We start from the raw sequence: 22,232 nt of genomic DNA on the forward strand, positions 1-22,232 counted from the left end.
TGAGTTTGGGCCCTCGTTGCCTGATTCTGATCTTGAAGAATCCAGAGAAAAGGAACGGTTTCTGTTGTGCTGTGTAGAGTAGGAATCTTGTCATCTGTAAACACGGTTGTATTTATAATCTTTGGTGTCCTACAGGAATTCCTTGCATTTAACATTTTCCTTTCTAAGCTGGGTCATTTGAAATGTGATGTGTTCTTTCAGTTGTGTGAATGCCTCAGTGAGTAGGGTATCTTGTAATTGTTCTGTCATTTTGATCTGTTCCTTGGTTTCTGATATTGCTCTATGCAAGTCTCACAGTCAGTTTCATTATGTCACGGTCACAGGGTATGTGGACCCACTAGGCCGCTCCGCCGTAGCGGGGAGGCAGCTGACCAGGTCACAGTCTACACGAAAGTCAATAGCAGATAGCAATGCTTGCTTGGGTACCTGAACTAGTCCAGACGGTGGCTGTGGCTTCAGCACGGATGGAGGCCGGTGCAGCAGGTAGCGCCAGACGTGGTGGGCAGTATCCGATGTAGCAGAAGACACTGGACGTGGCAGAAGACACTGGACGTGGCAGAAGACACTGGACGTGGCAAACGACACTGGACGTGGCACACGACAGCAGGTGCAGTAGACACGACTCCAACACTGGTAGGCACAGGAACAATACGGGATACAGGAACAGGTAACAGGGCACAGGTAACAGAAGGATGAGAAGGCCTGGGGCCTTCTTATAGACCAGGAAATCATGGCAGTTGATGATGATGACGATTTCCTTTGTGTGCACGCTGGCCCTTTAAGGCCGGGCACGAGCGTGCGCGCACACCCTACAGGACACAGCAGAACGGAGCGCAAGTGAGCGCTGGCGTCTCCTAGGAAGGAGATGGGGACCAGCGCTCATGGATCCATGTCTGCGGGCGTCGGGAGGTGAGTAAACCCGACGGCCCGCGGCCATGGACGCTACACATTAGATCGAAAGAGCACTTGTCCAATATTTGTTCAAACTGCTGGCTATATTCTGCTAAATTTCTTCCCGGAAAATGGTCGAATGGGTGGACATCCGTAGTCCACGTGATACCCTCTGGACTCCTAGATAATCGGCGATAGTAGAACATGGTTTTACCTCTGAGGGCTGAGTTTGAAGGAATGCGCTTGATAAATTCACCTGGGATATAGTGGAAACTGCCTCATCTTGATTGTAGGAGAAAGTGAGGCTGGGCATCGTTTTCATAGGTGCACAACTGAAAGGGATTCTTAGCAAAGATATTATCTGTGGCACTCTGTGTAGTTTTCCTGATGCTGGTGATATAGACTACAGAAAAAGATTTATTCATATAGTAACAAGATAAGCGTGTGTAATGTTTCGGGCATACAAATACGGCCTTACTCAAACGCTGCAAAACAATGCATAGCATACATAAGTGATACATGCAATAAATCATACATAAGCTATTTTACAAAAAGTTACAAAGTATAACTAAATCTAACACAAAATAGTGGTATGTTGATGTCCCGATAATACATATAAATCAGAAAATGGACCCCATATAGTCCTATAGTAGATATAAAATTAAGCAATGGATGCCAGAATATATCAAAGGAATCCAAAAACAGATACTAGCAATATTGTATTAGGCAGGACATGCCAGATAGGGTATAAGGTCAGAAGATAGCGTATGTTGCCAAGGTAATCCGAAGTGTTGACCAGTGGAGTCCATATTTAATGTGGCAGTAAAGGACAAAGTATACAAAATAGATGCAGATAAGATTAAAAAAAAGGCAAAAAAACGTATCCAACATATTGATAAAGCCTATGGATAAAACAATATAGCCATGTATGAGTAGTAGCCAATCTTGTGTACTCACTGATTGCCGCTAGGTATGGGTGTACGCTGCTGCTTGTAGTGGCGCTATGGAAAGGTATTTTGTTGTCACATTTTGTTATACTTTGTCATTTTTGTTTAAATATTTTATGTATGATTTATTTCATGTATCACTTATGTATCATCTGCATTATTTTGCAGTGTTTTCAAAATGCTGTATTTGTAGGCCGAATTGTTACACACGCTTATCTTGCCACTATATTAATAAATATTTTTGTGCATATCAATACGGAGTGCTTAAGTCTATCTCATAAATATTTATGGTATGGGAACCCTACTTACAACACCCAGAAAACTACACAGAGTGCCACAGATAATTAAAGATGATTTTTGCTAGGTTCTCTGCACACAGCCGCAGCTAGGTTCCTTGACGACTGGCCCACTCTGATAATGTCACGCATGGCTGCTTTAAAAGGAGAAAATCAGCCTGGATACCCTTGCTTGTGAATAGGGTACAATCTCTCAAAGCTTGTCACTAACCACTGACCTCGACCGCAGCAACTAAGGGGTTGACAGAGGGAGAGGTCTACCTCTGTACCCCATATGGTTCCCCGCGATAGGGGCTCCAAAGAAACACTGCACCGGCACCACTCCACTCTGGCAGCTTTCCACTCACAACACAGGGTTATCTCAGATAACCATACAGCTCTTTTTGGTGGTCCACGCCAATTAAATATAGTCCCACAAAACTTGAATGTAAAGATGAATTGAATATAAGCAGCACTCACCAATCCTTTTAAAATGGCCTTATTCAATTCATACGAGCGTACAACACAAGAGGACAAAGCGTCTGGAGGATATGAAACGATCGTAGGCTCTATTGTCTTCTAATCCCGTGTTGCCTGCCTCAACATAGAATAAAAAGAAACCTTTTTAGCAAGTGGTGAGTGCCGTGCTGTCTATTTTTCTACATGTTGACATTCACAAGAGGACAATGATTCCTTGGCCTACGGCATTTCACGTGATGTCACGCTTCCACGGGGCCTCAAGGGATACATCTTCCTCCCCTTTATATAATAGTTACTATTTTATCCACAATATTTGCAAACATACAAGTTTTAGCAAAAACAGTTTAACAAACTGCACAACCTATTAAAAACCACATCACCCCATAATAGAACAAATCTCACAAAAAAAGGACTAAAATCATTTTTATCATTTAAACCCGCATTGCCCATGGCCCAACAATCAACAATGCACATTGTTTCCAATTGTAGCGGAGTTCTATGTTTATCTGCACCTGTCATTGCTCGCGTGATGCTTGTAAAAGTAAATATTTTTGGATCTGCATTGTGTGCCTCGCGTACATGCTCAATCAGACGCGAACACCCCTTTCCAGTTAGGATAGAACGGCAATGTTCCCTAAATCGAACAAATAGTGGCCTAATTGTTTTTCCCACATAATATCTTTTACATGGGCAGAATACCACATATAATACATATGTGGACCCACAGGTTATGAAGTCAGTTACATTGTATGCTTTTCCTCCTACTTGAACATATGCTTTATTAACCATTTGGAGACAGAATGTACAAGTGCCACATCTATGGTTCCCTTGTAGAAGTTCCCTGTTTAACCAGTTGTGATCATTCTTCTAAGGCTGTGTTCACACGGAGTTTTTTGCAGGAGGAAAATTCCTCCTGCAAAAACTGCTCCAGTAGGTTTTTGCACAGTGGTTTGACAAAAACTCGTCAAAACACTCGTCGAGGGTTTTTTTTCCTCTTTCTGACTCATTGAAATGGGGTTTTGGAGGAGGAAACCGCCTCAAGATGGGTCATGTTGCTTCTTTTTACCACGACGAGTTTTTTTTACTCGAGGAAAAAAAACTCGTCTGCCTCCCATTGAAATCAATGGGAGGCATTTTCGGGCGGTTTTTGAGGAGTTTTTTGGTGTGGTTTCTGCCCCAAAAAACTCGTCAAAAAACTCCGTGTGAACAGGGCCTTAGTCTCATCAAATTTACTCCTTACTATTGCATCTTTTATGTTCTTAGACCTCCCAAATGAAACAATGGGAGTGCTTTTGCTCGATCCCCTAACGCTTCATCTGTTGCCAAGAGGTGCCAATTACAGTGGATAGCCTCCTTTATCTTTTCTGCCATTGGATTATATTCGAAACAGAAAATAAATCTATTCTTCTTTCTTTTTACCTTGTTTCCAAAGATTAAATCTCTTCTTTCAGCTTATAATGCTGTAAAAAGGCTTCAGCAACTATTTCCTCTAGATACCCTCTCCCCCTCAGTCTCATCATCAACTCCTGTTGAGCAGCAAAAAGCTACTATAGTCACTATTAATTTGGCGAAACCTCATAAATTGCAGTGATCTTTTTGTATGATTAGGATGATAGCTTTTATGGCGCAATAGAGCATTTGTGGCCGTTTTTTTTTACATTCCAATTTAAGCATGTTCTCTATAAAGTACAGGACAAATCCAAATCTCTTTACAGAATGGAAGCAGTCACAACAAACAAGAAAAACAATCAGCTTGTTGTGTCCACGATCGCTGACTGCCGTTGCGCTGTACTCACCGGCAGCACTGACCGCTGGACATTGAAGGCTTGTCTGTGTCTCACTCCCAGGAGACACCAACACACGTGGCTACACTCTGTCTCTAAGGTGTGCGTGCTTGTCCCCCGCCTTAAAGGGCCAGCACGTGCACCAACAAAGTGTTTCCTAACATATCCCCTTACATCCTGGACTATATAAATGGCTCTGCCCTTCCACTCCTTGCCTGAGCGTTGTTGTATTCCCATGTTAGTCTAGCAAATGGTCCTTTAGTTGTATCCTGCTCCTAGTGTTCCGGTATCCTGCTTCCTGTATACCGTAACTGTGTTTGTTCCTGAGCCCCGTGTCATCTGCCACATCCAGTGTCAATTGCCATGTCCGGTGTCATCTGCCACGTCCGTTGTCATCCACCACCCCAAGCATCATCTGTGCCAAGTGTCTGCTACACCACATGCCTGTTTCTCTGAGTATCTGCCAGATCATCTTCCCAGGTAATCTTACCCTAGAGACTGTTATTGACTGTTGTTTGGCCAGCTGCTACTCCGCTACAGCGGAGCGGCCTAGTGGGTCCACATACCCCACAGGCGTGACACAGCTGAATAAGCTGAGCATATAATGTGGAGCAAAAAGTCATGGTTAGTTACCAAGGCCATCTGCCTTCAACAATGGGATCCTTTTTTCAGGGGAACTTTCTGCCATTCTGCGTTCAAATGTCTCGGAGGGTGTTGATTAGCAGGTGGTAAAGAGGTGATCGGAATGTTCCAACTTCTCAGTAGTGCCTTCATTTCTTCCATAGAAGAGACAGCATACGTGGTACCATTTCTTGTGATAATAATTTTAACTGGAAAGCCCCACCGGTATTGGATTTTGAAGTTCATCAGAGTAGTAGTTTTTCGGGCAAATAGCCCTCTTTGATGAAAAGTAGCTGCCGAGAGATCTGCATACAATTTAAGGTGTTTATATGGTGTGGGGAATTCTCAGTTTTTTGTTGCTGCAGGCAGAAGTCGAAGTGCTTAGGTTTGGGTACTCTGTGAGCCACCATGTCTTGTGGACTACAAGAGGAACTTAATGAACGTCAGGAGATATTCTGTCAGTTCCGAGTGAGTAACTTCTTCAGGAATGCTTGTGAACTTGACATTATTCCTTCAGGAGCAATTCTCCAGATAATTAATTTAGTCTTTCATCAGCTCCGAATCCTCTGCCATCTCGTTTTGGACGTCAATCAGTTGCTTGTGCGAAGAAGCAAAATCTAAAATTTTTCTTTCACATGCTGTATCCGGTTTTCCATCTTGGATAAGGAAAAATGTAGAGGTAGTAGCAGTTGAGTAACGTCCTTATGAGTGAGTGGCGTATGGCTGATAGCATATCCTTGAGCATGTTAGTCGAAGCAGGTTTATAATTTGTATGAATATTTAGGAAGTCATGAGTCTGACCCTCTGGCTCTCCTGGCGGTAGGAAAGGGTGGAGTCTTGACTTTTGCTTTTCTGGGCTCCGTATTGAGAGCGAAGATGGATATTTGAACTACTCCTGTAATGAGTTGTTTTTGGATAAGTGAGCCAAACTAGAGTCTGACTTAGAAGATCGTGAATTTGGGCTATGGGTCTATTCGCTTTTGCCACTGTCGCAATAGTATTACAGTTTATCCAGCTGCTTTTGCGATTTCCTCCCTCTTGCCATCATATAGAATGGCAGATAGTGAATATGGAATTATAAACACATAAAATGCTCAATGTTGCTTGATTCAAATCCTTGGTGCCAGAATAAGTTCCTCAAGTGACCATATGGCTGTTATGATGTAGACGTCTCTGTAAGGCATTTTATGGCACACATGAAAAGTTAGGTACGCTTTATTGGCAGGCCCCAGAGACACAGAACTGCTCCAGCCTTTATGTATACATGCACTGCAATCCTTGCAAGGTTTATGAGTAAGTTTCCAACAACCCCAATTCAGCAGTAGAAAGGTACAGTTATTGGGGATTGTGCCCGCTTCACAGGGCAATGCTGTTTATGAAGTCAACGGATGGGCTGCAATCAATAGGTAGGCCACAGTCCAGATGGTAGCGTAGGCCACACCACGCAGCTGGTCCAGTGCAGGGCAGACTGCAGGAATTAAGCCTAGAGTAACAGGTATCAGAGGAGGGAAGGCAGATACTTGATTAGTTGGGTTTCAGTCCCAAATCATTGAGGATGATGGTGGATTAAACATTGGTTAACTGGAGCTCCTGTATCACACGTCTTCTCCCTTCAGGCCACGACCCCAAGGGTTGTATTTTTTAGTGGCACTATTTAATGTACTATATAATGTACTGGGACACTGCAAAAAATTCTTTGTGGGGTAGAATGGGAAAAAAAACATTGTCTACATTGTTTTTCTGGTCTCGTTTTTATGCCGTTCACCATGTGGTAAAATCGAAATGTTAACTTTATTCTCCGGGTCTATGATTACAGCGATACCAAGTTTATATACTTTTTTATGTTTTACTACTTTTACAAACAAAAAACAATTTATTAAAATTAGCTTTGTGTCCTCATTGTAGCGTCCATGGCCACGGGCCGTCGGGTTCACTCACCTCCTGACGCCCGCGGCCATGGATCCGTGAGCGCTGGTCCCCGTCTCCCTCCTAGGAGATGCCAGCGCTCACTTCCGCTCCATTCGGCAGTGTCCCGTAGGGTGCGCGCACACGCTCGCGCCTGGCCTTAAAGGGCCAGCGCGAACAAATAGGAAGTCGTCATCATCATCAACTGCCACGATTTCCTGGTCTATAAGAAGGCCCCAGGCCTTCTAATCCTTGCCTGAGCGTTGTTAGCTTTCCCAGTCTGTCTTGCAAATGGTCCCTTAGTGTTCCCCGTTCCAATTGTTACCCGTGCCTTGTTCCCCGTTCCTGTTTCCCGTGCTGTGCCTTAGTATCGAGTCGTACCACGTCCTGTGTCATCTGCCACGTCCGGAGGAATCCGCCACATCCTGTGTCATCTGCCACGTCCGGAGGAATCTGCCACGTCCTGTGTCATCTGCCACGTCTGGAGGAATCCGCCACATCCTGTGTCTTCTGCCACGTCCGCAGGAGTCCGCCACGTCTGGTGCAACTTGCGGCTCCTGTGTCATCCGCCACGTTTGGCGCCATCTGCTGCACCCATCTCATCTGTGCCAGAGCTGCGGCCACCATCTGGACTATTCAGGTACCCTTGTGCGGGACATTGTATTTCTGGGGTGTCCTGTTGTTTGGCCAGCTGCCTCCCCGCTACGGCGGTACGGCCTAGTGGGTCCACTAACCCGCTCTGTGACACTCATATTCTGAGAGCCATAACTTTTTTTATTTTTCTGTCGTTTGGGCGGTGTAAGGACTTTTGGTAGGTGTGACATGATGGCAATATTTTCCCATTTTTCCCCTAAAGTAATGTTAAAAATAATATCTAAAATATTAACATAATTGGTATCAATGCGTCCGTAAAAGTCTGAACTATACTAATATAATCTAATTTAACTTGCAAAGGGCACGCCGTAAAAAAAATAAAATAGATAATAGGACAAAAAAGATAGATCCGTGCCAACCCCTCTTTCAAACAGCTTAGATGCTAAGGTCGCTTTTGATCGCGGATTCTAAGTGGTTAAAAGGCCAGGATCGAAGTTATGAGTTATCTCCGATCTCAGCGGTTGCAGTGAGATATCGGCTGTAACATGCAGCCGACACCTGCTAAGTTTGGAGCAGGCTGTTGCGCCACAGCTCACTAAGGTATTAATGCTAACTTTTTTTGTGGGGGGGTAGAAAAAAACCAATTTCGCCATACTTTTTTTGCGTCTTAAATTTACGTTATTTACAGTATAGTATAAATAACATAATAACTTTATTCATCCGGTCGTTATGATTACGGCGATACCAATTTTATATCGGTTTTTTTTTATGTTTTACTGCTTTTACACAGTAAAAACACTTTTTTTCAAAATTATTTGTTTTGTGTCTGCATGTTTATAGAGCCATAACTTTGTCATGGAAAACGTGTTGACGGCACAACTCCTGCATGAATGCTGGAACAGTTTAAGAAATATGACTGGTCGAAATAGTTTTTTATCCTCTTCCCCATTATGGCATAATCTTAATATAGAAGAATGTAAGGCTATCTCACAGTTACCACTGCTAAAATTTAGAGGGATTAGATATGTACTAGATATAATGGAAGGAGGAAAAATCAAAACATGGGAAAAATTATCAGTTGATTTTGACTTGACAGAGAAAGAAAGATTTTTCTATATCCAATTAAAGCACGCATTTGATAAATTTAAAGATAGCAATCCTCTCAATAAAGACCATATGGATGACTTTTACAAAAAACTGAGAAAATACAAATGTGAAAAAAAACCTCTCTCCAGGTTATATAAATCCATGATGGAAATAAAGTCAAGGAAAATAAAATGTAATTGTGTTATAAAAGGGGAGAAGGAATTGAATAACGATTGTGTTCTTGATTGGAGCATAATATTTAAAAATATTTGTAAAGTATCGATAAGCGTGAACCATCTGCTTATTAAGTTCAATTTGATACATAGGCTTTACTATACGCCAGCCATTTTGAGTAAGTTCTCTATTAATAAAGCTTCTAACTGCCCCAGATGTGGTGCAGCGGAAGCAAACTATTTGCACATGCTATGGAATTGTATTAAGATTGCTGATTACTGGGATAGAATCTTGAAACATTTTTGGGAAAAAATAGATCCAGATATATTGTTTCAACCCCAACTGGTATTGCTGGGGGATGATTCCGAATTAAATATTTCGAAGGAAAAAAATAAATAAAAATGGATTAACCCTTTCAGGACCGAGCTAATTTTGGCCTTCAGGACCAGCCCCATTTTTTCAAATCTGACATGTATCACTTTATGTGGTAATAACTCTGGAATGCTTTTACCTATCCAAGTGATTCTGAGATTGTTTTCTCATGATATATTGTATTTTATGCTAGTGGAAAAATTTGGTCAATAAATTGATTGCTTATTTGTGAAAAACACCAAAATTTGTAAAAAAAAATTGCAAAAATTATGATTTTTCTCATTTTAAATTTATCTACTTGTAAGACAGACAGTAATACCGCACAAAATGGTTACTATTTCACATACTCCATATGTCTACTTTATATTTGCATTGTTTTTTTAACATTATTTTATTTTTCTATGACGTTACAAGGCTTAGAACTTTAGCAGCAATTTCTCACATTTTCAAGAAAATTTCCAAAACCTATTTTTATAGGTACCACTTCAGTTCTGAAGTGGCTTTGAGGGCCTTATATATAGAAACCCCCATAAGTCACCCAATTTTAAAAACTACACCCCTCAAAGTATTCAATACAGCATTTAGAAAGTTTCTTAACCCTTTAGGTATTTCACAGGAATTAAAGCAAAGTAGAGGGGAAATTTACAAATCTCTTTTTTTTGTCGGAAAATCAATTTTAATAAAAAAAATTCTGTAACACAAAAGGATTTACCAGAGAAAAGCAACTCAATATATATTACCCGGATTGTGCAGTTTTTAGAAATATCCCACATGTGGCTCTAGTGCGCTAATGGACTGAACCACAGGCCTCAGAACCAAAGGAGCACCTAGAGGATTTTGGGGCCTCCTTTTTATTAGAATATATTTTAGGCACCATGTCAGGTTTGAAGAGGTTTTGTAGTGCCAAAACAGTGGAAACACCTCCAAAAAGACACCATTTGGCAAACTACACACCTCAAGGAATTCATCAAGGGGTGTAGTGAGCATTTTAACCCCACAGGTTTTTTGCTGAATTTTGTGGAATTCATCCAATAAAACTTAGAAATTATACATTTTTACAAGCAATAAAGAAAAAGCACCCCAAGATTTGTAAAGCAAATCCTGATTACGGCAATACCCCATATGTGGTAATAAGCGGTTGTTTGGACGCACAGCAGAGCTCAGAAGCGAAGGAGCGCTGTTTGGCTTTTGGAGATCAAGTTTACTCAATTGGTTCTCTGGTGTCATGTCGCATTTGCAAAGCCCCTGAGGGACCAAAACAGTGGACAACCCCCAGAAGTGACCCAATTTGGGAAACTACAGCCCTAAAAAGAATTTGTCTAGGGGTATAGTGAGCATTTTGATCCCATAGTTTTTTTGCTGAATTTAGTGGAATTAGGCCGTCAAATCTTCTTTTGTTTGTTATTCTTTTTTTTTATGGCGTTCACCGTGCGCTATAAATGACATATTTCATTTATTCTGTGGGTCGATGCGATTACGGCGATACCATATGTATATAGGTTTTTTATGTTTTATGGTGTTTGCACAATAAAATCACGGTTTAAAAAAAAAAAAAAAAAATAGTTTTTGTGTCGCCATATTCTAAGAGCCACAACTTTTTTATTTTTCTATCAGGAAAGCTATGTGAGGGCTAGTTTTTTGCGGAACAAACTGTAGTTTTTATCGGTACAATTTTTGGGTACATGCGACTTTTTGATCCCTATTTATGAAAATTATTTGGGAGCTGAAGTGACTAAAAATAGTGATTCCGGTATAGTTTTTAAATTATTTTTTGTATGGCGGTCACGGTGCGGGATAAATTACATTATATGTTTATAGTTCAAGCCGTTACAGACGCAGCGATACCAATTATGCATAGTTTATTTCTTTTTTTCATTTTTTTATAATAATAAGGACTTTATAAGGGAAAAAGGGCAATTTTTAAATGTTATTATTTTGACATTTTACTTTTGTACATTTTTTGTAACTTTTGTAACTTTTTTTTTTTAGTCCTTCTAGGGACTTGAAGATCCAATTGTTGGATCATTGTTATAATACCCTGCAATACTTATGTATTGCAGGGTATTATACCTGTCAGTTTCACACTGACAGGAGGCATATTAGGTCCTGCCTCTGGCAGGACGTAATCGCCAGCAATAGATGGCAGACCCGAAGCCTTTGTTAGGCTTCCGGTTGCCATAGCAATCGCCCTCCCCCCGCAACAATCGGCCCCCGCAATCGCGTAGCGGGGTGCCGATGTTGCTATAACAACTTAAATGCTGCGGGCACTATTGACTGCCGCAATTAAGGGCTGTGATCCGACCCGATGTTTTCCCCCCAGTACTAAGGCTGCTAGTAGCAGCCCGTACTGGGAGATACCATGCTGCGGGCAGCGTCTGTGTGCTCTGTTAGGAGCACACGTAGATTAACGGGCTGCAGGCACAAGGACAGCTCTGCAGCCCGTTAATCTACGTGGGGTGGTCGGGAAGGGGTTAATAAAACTATTATTTATTGCAAAATTACTAATAGTTAGAAAGTGGATATCTAGCACCCCACCGGAGGTTAATGCTTGGGTAAATAATGTGAAAATAATAATGAAATATGAGAAAATCTATAACCAAGGCAAACACTGTAAAACCTATTGGGGGGAGTAGAATTTTTGTTCTTTTTATTTTTCTCTTTAACCAAGATCGGTCTTGAGAGGGTGGGAGTAGGAGAAAAATGTAAAAATATGTGTATAGTTGTATTTTCTTTATTCCTTACTTGTATGGAACATTATATTGTATTGAATAAACATAAATAAAAAATAAATAAAAAAAAAAAAGAGCTATAACTTTTTTATTTTTTTGCTGACATAGCTGTATGAGGGCTTTTTTTTTTGCGGGACGACTTGTAATTTTTATTAGTACCATCTTGTAGTACATACGACTTTTTGATCACTTTATCAAATTTTTTTGAAGGCAGGATGAACAGAAAACAGCAATTCTGGCATTGATTTTTTATTTATTTTTTACGGTGTTCACCGTGCAGGTTAAATAATGAAATAGTTCTATAGTTGGGGTCGTTACAGATGCGGCGATACCAAATATGTCTAACTTTTTTTTTTTTTTTCTTAATAAAGCATTTTGTGGAAAAAGTGGGTTTTAATTTTTTTTACTTCTATTTTTTATTTATTATTTAGTCCAACTAGGGGACTTCACTATGTGATCATTTGGCCTATACAGTATTGCTGGAACTGACAAATTTACAACACAAAATGTAAACGTAATATTCCTCTCCCTTGCTGAGAATTTTTATAGTTCATTTAGTTCCTAACACCTCTTTAGCAGAAAGGTGTACATGTCTTTCAGCAGCACGGCTCACTAACTACATCCTGATTCTACTTGTTTTTCTGGTTTCTCAAGGCATATCAGCTTATTGTACATAGCTGCAATGCAACAGGCAAGATACTGTGTTTACCAGAGCTGAAATACCTGGGCTCTAAACAGTAAAATTGTCAGGGCCCTATGCTATCTTCCATTCTCCATCTCGTAATTCATTCTGTAAATTTGGTAAGTAACTGAAGAAGGATGTTTTAGGGAGGGGAATAACATGATCATGATGAAGCATAAAGATTTTGTAAACTTTGGTTCCCAATGGGGGGGAAACGCAGAGGGAAAGGGGCAGAAGTCAAATCAGGGGCTGTGAATGGCACCCATGATTGCATGTTATTGCCCATTAAATGGGATCCATATATTTAGTATAAGTGTAACTGTATGAGTCCCATGCAGAGGTAGCGGTCAGCTGACAGCCGAGTGTGTGTCCATTTTTAAACTCATTAGCCCTTAAAGAGGTATTCCAAACTTAGATATTTCTGGCTTATCCATAGGATTTGCCATAAATGTCTGATAGATGTGGGTCCCAGCTCTGAGACCCGCACCTATATGGAGAACGGGGGTCTCCTGATCCGTTTCACCTGGTACGGCAGGCCGCTGGCCGCAGGATCCAGACGGGGACTAGTGGAGTAAGGGTCGCGTGTGCGCGTCTCTCTCCATTCTGTTCATTGGGAATTCCAGCAACAGACAAGCAAGCGCTGCTCAACTGTTTCCATAGCAACCACTCTGCCCAATGGGCGTTACGAAAACAACCGAGCAAGCGCTGCTAGGCTGTTTCCGTAACACTCATTAAACAGAATAGAGAGAGCAGCGTGCACACGCGACCCTCTCTCCACTAGTCCCTGCCTGGATTCGGGTGACTCCCGTTCTCGATATAGGTTTGAGTCCCAGAGCTGGATCTGCCTGTGGATATGCTATAAAGGCCTAGATTGGGAAAACCCTTTAACCCCTTTAGGACGCAGCCTGTTTTGGCCTTGTGGACACAGATGATTTTTTTCAAATCTGACATGTCTCGCTTTATGTGGTAATAACTTTGGAATGCTTTAACCTATCCAAGCGATTCTGAGATTGTTTTCTCGTGACATATTGTACTTTATGTTAGTGAAAAAATTTGGTCGATAAATTCAATATTTATTTGTAAAAAACTTCAAATTATAGAGAAAATTTGAAAAAATTTGCAATTTTCTAAATTTAAATGTATCTACTTGTAAAACAGATAGTAATACCACACAAAATAGATACTAGTTAACATTTCCCATAAGTCTACTTTATGTTTGCATAGTTTTTTTCACGTTCTATTATTTTTCTTGGACGTTACAAGGCTTACAACTTTAGCAGCAATTTCTCATATTTTCAAGAAAATTTCAAAAGGCTCTTTTTTCAGGGACCAGTTCAGTTCTAAAGTGGTTTTGAGGGTCTTATATATTAGAAAGTCCCCATACATCACCCCATTTTGAAAACAACACCTCTCATAGTATTGAAAACAACATTCAGAAAGTATTTTAACCCTTTAGGCGTTTCACAGGAATTAAAGCAAAGTGGAGGTGAAATTTACAAATTAATTTTTTTTTGCTGAAATTCATTTGTAATACATTTTTTTCTGTAACACAAAATGTTTTATCAGAAAAACGCAACTCAATATTTATTGCCCAAATTTTGCAGTTTTTAGAAATATCCAACATGTGGCCCTAGTGTCCTAATGGACTGAAGCACCTGCCTAAGAAGTGTAACTAGAGGATTTTGGGACCTCCTATTTTTACGAATATATTTTAGGCACCATGTCAGGTTTGAAGTGGTCTTGTGGTGCCTAAACAGTCGAAAACCCCCAAAAGTGACCCCATTTTGGAAACTAGACCCCTCAAGGAATTTTTGCAGGGGTATAGTTAGCATTTTGACCCCACAGTTTTTTTTTGCAGAATTTAGTGGAATTAGTCTGAAGATGAAAATCACCTTTTTTTCGGATAAAACATAGATTTTTTAATTTTTACAAGGAATAAAGTAGAAAAAGCGCCCCAACATTTGTAAAGCAATTTCTCCCGAGTACGGCAATACCCCATATGTGGTGATAAATGTTTTTTTATTAGAAATTAATTAACCCTTTCAGGACTGATCCTATTTTGCTTTTTCATTTTCGTTTTTAACACCCCGCCTTCCAAGAGCCATAACTTTTACATTTTTCCCACAATAGAGTGGTGCGAGGTCTTATATTTTGCGGGAGGAGTTGTAGTTTTTATTTACACCATTTAAAGTACCATATAATGTACTCAACAAAAAAATATTTGCAGGCTGAAATGAGAAGAAACTGTGATTACTCCATTGTTTTTGGGGTTTTGTTTTTACGTCTTTCACCATGCGCTAAAAACGACAACTTAGTTTTATTCTGCGTCTCATTACGATTACGGTGATACCAAATTTATATAGGTTTTTTATATTTTACTACTTTTACAAAGAAAAGACTATTTGTAAAAAAAAAAAAAAATAGTTTTGTATCATCACATTCTAAGAGGCATAACTTTTTCATTTTTTGGTCGATTTAGCGGTCTGGGGGCTTATTATTGGCAGGACGAGCTATAGCTTTTATTGGTACCATTTTATACCAATACTTCTTGATCACTTTTTATTAAAAAAATTTAGAGCTAAGGTGACCATAAAACAGAGATTTTGGCGTTTTAAATTCTTTATTTCTTACGGCGTTCACCGTGCGCAATAAATTACTTTATTCTGTGGGTCGGTACGATTACGGCGATACCATATGTATATAGTTCTTTTTATGTTTTGCAGCGTTTGCTTTTTTATTTTTTAGTCAAAAAAGCTATGTAAGGGCTTGTTTTTTTGCGGGACGGGTGTTAGTTTTTATTGATACTATTTTAGGGTATATGCGACTTTTTGATCACTTTTTATTCTATATCTTGGGAGGGGTGGTGACCAAAAAATAGTGATGATGGCATAGTTTTACATTTATTTTGTTTGCACTGTTCACCGTGCGGGATAAATAACATAATAGTTTAATAGTTTGGGTTGTTATGAACGCGGTGATACCAAATATGTGTACTTTTTTTTTAAAGGTTTCATTTTCTTCCTATAATAAATGACTTATAGGGAAAAAAGACCTTTTATTTTTACACTTTTAAAAAAAAATGTTATTAACTTTTTTTTTTACCTGCAGCTCTGATCGCTGCTAGAATACATTACACTACCTGAAAAGACGGCTCCAATACGTCGGCAAACATCTGCCCATTGCTTGCAATGGGTCTTACGATGTTCTGTGCAGACGAGCTGTCATTTTACGCGTCGCTGTCAAAATACGGCACGGAAAATGACGGCTCGTCAAAAGAAGTGCAGGACACTTCTTGGGACTTTTTGGAGCCGTTTTCTCATAGACTCCAATGAAAACAGCTCCAAAAACGACCGTAACGCTGCGAAATACGCAAGTTGCTTAACCCCTTCAGGACCCAGCCTGTTTTGGCCTTCAGGACCCAGCTGATTTTTTCAAATCTGACATGTGTTACTTTATGTGGTAATAACTCCGGAATGCTTTTACCTATCCAAGCGATTCTGAGATTGTTTTCTCGTGACATGTTGTACTTTATGTTAGTGAAAAAACTTGGTCGATAATTTTGGTATTTATTTCTGAAAATGTATTTCTGAAAAACACCACAATTTAGAAAAAATTAGCAAAAATTAGCATTTTTCTAAATTTAAACGTATCTGCTTGTAAAACAGATAGTAATACCACACAAAATAGTTACTAGTTAACATTTCCTATATGTCTACTTTATGTTTGCATCATTTTTTGAACGTCCTTTTATTTTTCTAGGACGTTACAAGGCTTAGAACTTTAGCAGCAATTTCTCTTATTTTAAAGAAAATTTCAAAAGGCTATTTTTTCAGGGACCAGTTCAGTCTGAGGTGGCTTTGAGGGCCTTATATATTAGAAAATCCCCAGAAGTCACCCCATTTTGAAAACTGCACCCCTCAAGGTATTCGAATCAGCATTCACAAAGTGTTTTAACCCATTAGGCGTTTCACATGAATTAGAGCAAAGTAGAGGTGAAATTTACAAATTGTATTTTTTTTGCAGAAATTAATTTCTAATACATTTTTTTTTTGTAATACCAGAGAAATGCAACGCAATATTTATTGCCCAGATCTGCAGTTTTTAGAAATATCCCACATGTGGCCCTAGTGTGATAATGGACTGAAGCACCGGCCTCAGAAGCAAAGGAGCACCTAGTGGATTTTGGGCCTCCTTTTTTTTTTAGAATATATTTTAGGCACCTTGTCAGGTCTTGTGGTGCCAAAACTGTGGAAACACCCCAAAAGTTACCCCATTTTGGAAACTACACCCCTCAAGGAATTTATCTAGGTGTATAGTTAGCATTTTGACCACACAGGTTTTTCGCTAAATATATTGGAATTAGTCTGTAAAAATTAAAATCTACTTTTTTTCTGAAAAAGCATAGAAATTTTAAATTTTTACAAGGAATAAAGGAAAAAAAGAACCATAACATTTGTAAAGCATTTTCTCCTGATTACGGCAATACCCCATATGTGGTAATAAACTGCTGATTGGACCCATGGCAGCGCTCAGAAGGGAAGTAGCGCCATTTGGATTTTGGAGCACAGATTTTGATGGATTGTTTTTCGGTGCCATGCCGCCTTTGCAACGCCCTGGAGAGACCAAAATAGTGGAAGCCCCCCAATTTACCCCATTTTGGAAACCCCCCTCAAGGAATTTTTCTAGGGGTATAGTGAGCATTTGGACTCCACGGGTCTTTTGCAGAATTTATTAGAATTAGACGGAGAAAATTAATATCACAATTTTTTTCCACTAAAATGGTGCATTTTCTCATTTTCACAAGGGATAAAGGAGAAATAAACAACCAATTTTTATAAAGCAATTTCTCCCGGGTACGGAAATACCCCACATGGGGTCATACATTTTTTTCATTAGGAATGAATTAACCCTTTCAGGACTGATCCATTTTTTGCTTTCTTATTTTCGTTTTTCACTACCCGCCTTCCAAGAGCCATAACTTTTTTCTTTTTCCGTCAGTAGAGTGATGTGAGAGCTTATTTCTTGGGTGAGGAATTGTAGTTTCTATTGATACCATTTAAAGTGCCATAAAAAGTACTGGGAAACTGAAAAAAAAATAGGAAAATATAGTAATATAGGAAAAAAATCTGATTCCATTTTTGGGGGTTTTCGTTTTTACAGCTTTCGCCGTGCGGTAAAAACGAAAACTACAGTGATTTTGGCGGTTTAAATTATTTAAGTTTTTTACGGTGTTCACCGTGCGAGTTAAATAATGGTATATTGTAATAGTTCGGCCTTTTACGGACTTAGCGATATCAATTCTGTTTGTTTATTTTTTTACATTACTTTTGAAGAAAACTGGGAAAAGGTTTTTTTTTTTACTTTTTTTTTCTTTCTCACTACTAATAAGGGTATGTGCACACGTAGCGACCAAAAACTTCTGAAAATACAGCCCCTGAAACAGCCCCTGATTTTCAGACGTTTTTTGAGCAAGGCTGGGTTCACACGACCTATTTTCAGACGTAAACGAGGCGTATTATGCCTTGTTTTACGTCTGAAAATAGGGCTACAATACGTCGGCAAACATCTGCCCATTCATTTGAATGGGTTTGCCGACGTACTGTGCAGACAACCTGTCATTTACGCGTCGTCGTTTGACAGCTGTCAAACGACGACGCGTAAAAATACAGCCTGGTCAAAAGAAGTGCAGGACACTTCTTTGGACGTTTTTGGAGCCGTTTTCTCATAGACTCCAATGAAAACAGCTCCAAAAACGGACCTAAAAAACGCTGCGAAAACGCCGCAAAAAACGCTGCGAAAAACGTGAGTTGCTCAGAAAACGTCTCCGTATATTCAGACGTTTTTGGTCACTACGTGTGCACATACCCTAAGGGTATGTTCACACGAGGGCGTCCATTACGGCTGAAATTACGGGGATGTTTCAGCCTGAAAACATCCCCGTAATTTCAGCCGTAACGGCATGTGAAGGCGCTTGAAAGCTGCGTCCATTACGGACGTAATTGGCGCTGCTATTCATTGGAGTCAATGAATAACGGCTCCAATTACGGCCAAAGAAGTGACAGGTCACTTCTTTGACGCGGGCGTCTATTTACGCGCCGTCATTTGACAGCGGCGCGTAAATTACGCCTCGTGTGAACAGACAAACGTCTGCCCATTGCTTTCAATGGGCAGATGTTGGTCAGCGCTATTTTCGGACGTAATTCGGGGCAAAAATGCCCGAATTACGTCCGTAATTAGTGCGTGTGAACATAACCCTACTCGCGTTTTTCGCGGCGATTTTCGCGCCGTTTTCGCTGCGTTTTTTACATCCGTTTTTGGAGCTGTTTTCATTGGAGTCTATGAGAAAATAGCTCCAAAAACGTCCAAAGAAGTGTCCTGCACTTCTTTTGACGAGGCTGTATTTTTACGCGTCGTTTGACAGCTGTCAAACGACGACGCGTAAATGACAGGTCGTCTGCACAGTACGTCGGCAAACCCATTCAAATGAATGGGCAGATGTTTGCCGATGTATTGTAGCCCTATTTTCAGACGTAAAACGAGGCATAATACGCCTCGTTTACGTCTGAAAATAGGTCGTGTGAACCCAGCCTAACTTTAATTCTTCTACACATTTTATTAGTCCCTTTAGGGGACTTGTACCAGCGATCATTGGATCACGGGTACAATATGCTGCGATACTAATGTATTGCAGTATATTGTTATTCTTACAGGCTTCTGTAACCGCACGATCGCTGTTCCTGTCCGTTAGTCCTGGGTGTCAGCTGTAATACTCAGCCGACGCCCGCAGCGTATGGAGCGGGCTCAGCACGTGAGCCCGCTCCATACATCAACCCCGCACCATGACGTGCTATTAAGTCATAGTGCTCAAAGGGGTTAATGCACAGCGGATGGTGTGAATATTGCAATTTTGCACTGATGTGCCATTTTAGTGCATAATATGTTGTGCCCAGTTTGTGCCACTGAAGACAAATACCTCATAAAACGTTAAGCGGGTTCTCCCGTTTATGGCTATGCCATATATGTGGGAGCAAACTGATGTTTGGGGACGCTGCAAGGCTCAGAATGGAGGGAGCGCCATTTTGTTTTTGGAGCGCAGATTTTGCTTGGTAGTTTTTCTGTTTTGGGTTTCGCTGGTATTTCAGTTTATAATGTGGGGGTATATGTAATCTGTGCGGAGAACATCAGGGCATAATAAGAGGGTATAAAAATGCGGTAAATAAATAATAATTCATAGATGTGTGGCCGGTGTCGCACTGATAAATGGTGTCGGATGTTACCCGCCTTTAGAAAACACTGCACATTTTGCATCGCCATATTCTGAGAGCCAGAACTTCTTCATTTTTTCACCACCGGAGCTGCGTGAGGGCTTATTTGTTGCGGGACAATCTGTACTTTTCATTGGTACCATTTTGGGATACATGCGATTTTTTTGATCACTTTCTATTAACGTTTTTTGCAAGCCAGGTGACCAAAAACAAGAAATTCTGACAATGTTTTTTAGTTTATTTTTTGCGGCGTTCACCGTGCACTATAAATGACCATTATATTTGATTCTGTGGGTCAGTACGATTACGGCGATACCATATGTATATAGTTTTTTTTTAAGTTTTGCAGCGTTTGCGCAATAAAATCTCTTTTTTATAAAATAATTTTAACCCCTTAGTGACCAGCCCATTTTAGGCCCTAATGACCAAGCTATTTTATTCGTTTTTCTATAGTCGCATTCAAAGAGCTATAACCTTTTTATTTTTTCGTCTACATAGCTGTATGAGGACTTGTTTTTTGCGGGATTAGTTGTGCTTTTTAATAGCACCATTTTTGGGTACATATAATTTTTATACTAACTTTTATTAACCTTTTTGGGGGGGATTATAGAAAAAAACTGAAATTCCGCCATTGTTCTATGCGTTTTTAAATTGACGCCGTTCACTGTGCAACTTAAATAACATGTTACCTTTATTCTCTGGGTCGGTACGATTACGGCGATACCACATATGTAGAGGTTTTTTTATGTTTTACGACTTTTGCACAATAAAAACACTTTTGAACTAAAATTATTTGTTTTTGCATCGTCGCGTTCCAAGAGCTGTAATTTTTTTATTTTTCCATCAATGTAGTGATTTATTGGGCTTGTTTTCTGCGGGACAAGACGTAGTTTTGAATGGTACTGTTTTGGGGTGCATGGGACTTATTGATTCATTTTTATTATGACTTTTTTGGGGGGCAATGGAAAAAAATTGCAATTTCGCCATGGTTTATTGCGTTTTTTTTTTACGGTGTTCACTTTGCGGTTTAAATTACATATTAACTTTATTAATGGAGTCATTATGGTCGTGGCGATACCACATATGTGTACTTTTTTTTTTTTTTTACACTTTTACTAAATAAAACCACTTTTTATGGAGAAAAATGGATTTATTTTTTTACTGTACTTTTTATTAATAATCTTTATTTCACTTTGATGACTTATTTTATTAGTCCCACTAGGGGACTTTACTGTGCTATCTTCCGATCGCTGCTATAATGCTTTGGTATACTTCGTATACCAGAGCATTATTGCCTGTCAGTGTAAATCTGACAGGCAATCTGTTAGGACGTGACTCCGGCGCGTCCTAACAGGCATATGTCCAGGGCAGACCTGGAGGCTTTTATCAAGCCCCCGGCTGCCATGACACCCCATCGGAGACCCGCGATTGCATTCGCGGGCCGCCGATGGGTGACAGAGGGAGCTCACTCCCTTTGTAAACAAAGTTAAATGCCGCGGTCACTATTGACGGCGGCATTTAACGGGTTAAACGGCCGCGATCGTGAAAAGGCGTCAGCCTAGCCTAAAGCCCATTAGTGACCGACGTAAAAAGGCGTATTAGTGGTCACTAAGGGGTTAAAAGCCGTAACTTTTTAATTTTTCAGTCAAAAAAGCGGTGTAAGGGCTTGTTTTTTGCGGGACGGGTTGTAGTTTTTATCGGTATTATTTTCGGGTACATGCGACTTTTTGATCACTTTTTATTCTCTATATTGGGAGGGGTGGTGACCAAAAAAATAGCGATTCTGGTGTAGTTTTTTATTGTTTTTTTTGGGGTGTTCATCGTGCGGGAAAAATAACATTATAGTTTTATAGTTGGGGTCGTTACGAACGCGGTGATACCAGATATGTGTACTTTTTTTAACGTGTTTATTTTTTTCCTATAATGAAAGACTTATTATAGGAAAAAAATGAAGTGTTTGTTTATATAACTTATAACTTTTATTTTTACACTTTTTTAAAACATTTTTATTATCTTTTTTTTTTACTTTTTCACTTTTCCCACTAGGGGACACTTAGACTTGCAGCTCTGATCGCTGCTGGAATGCATTACACTACACACGTAGTGTAATGCACTCCAACTGTCATTGTGACGTGACAGTCACACTGACAGGAAGTCTCGGAGGAGCGGCAGGAGGCTGCTCCTCCGAGGCTTCCGTATATGGCAACCCGGAGGTCATTGTCTGACCTCCGATTGCCACAACAAGCATCGATAGCCCCCATGATCACTTCGTGGGGGCTGCCGATGTGCTTCAAACCACTTAAATGCGGCGACGGCAATCCGTCGCCGCATTTATGGGGTTAATTGCCGATATCAGCGGCGATGGTCCGCTGACCGGCAAGGCTGGAGTGTCAGTCGTCAGGGACAGCTGACCTCCCGCTTCCCGAT

Source organism: Rhinoderma darwinii, chromosome 1 (assembly GCF_050947455.1).
Source record: "Rhinoderma darwinii isolate aRhiDar2 chromosome 1, aRhiDar2.hap1, whole genome shotgun sequence".
Taxonomy (NCBI): Eukaryota; Metazoa; Chordata; class Amphibia; order Anura; family Rhinodermatidae; genus Rhinoderma; species Rhinoderma darwinii.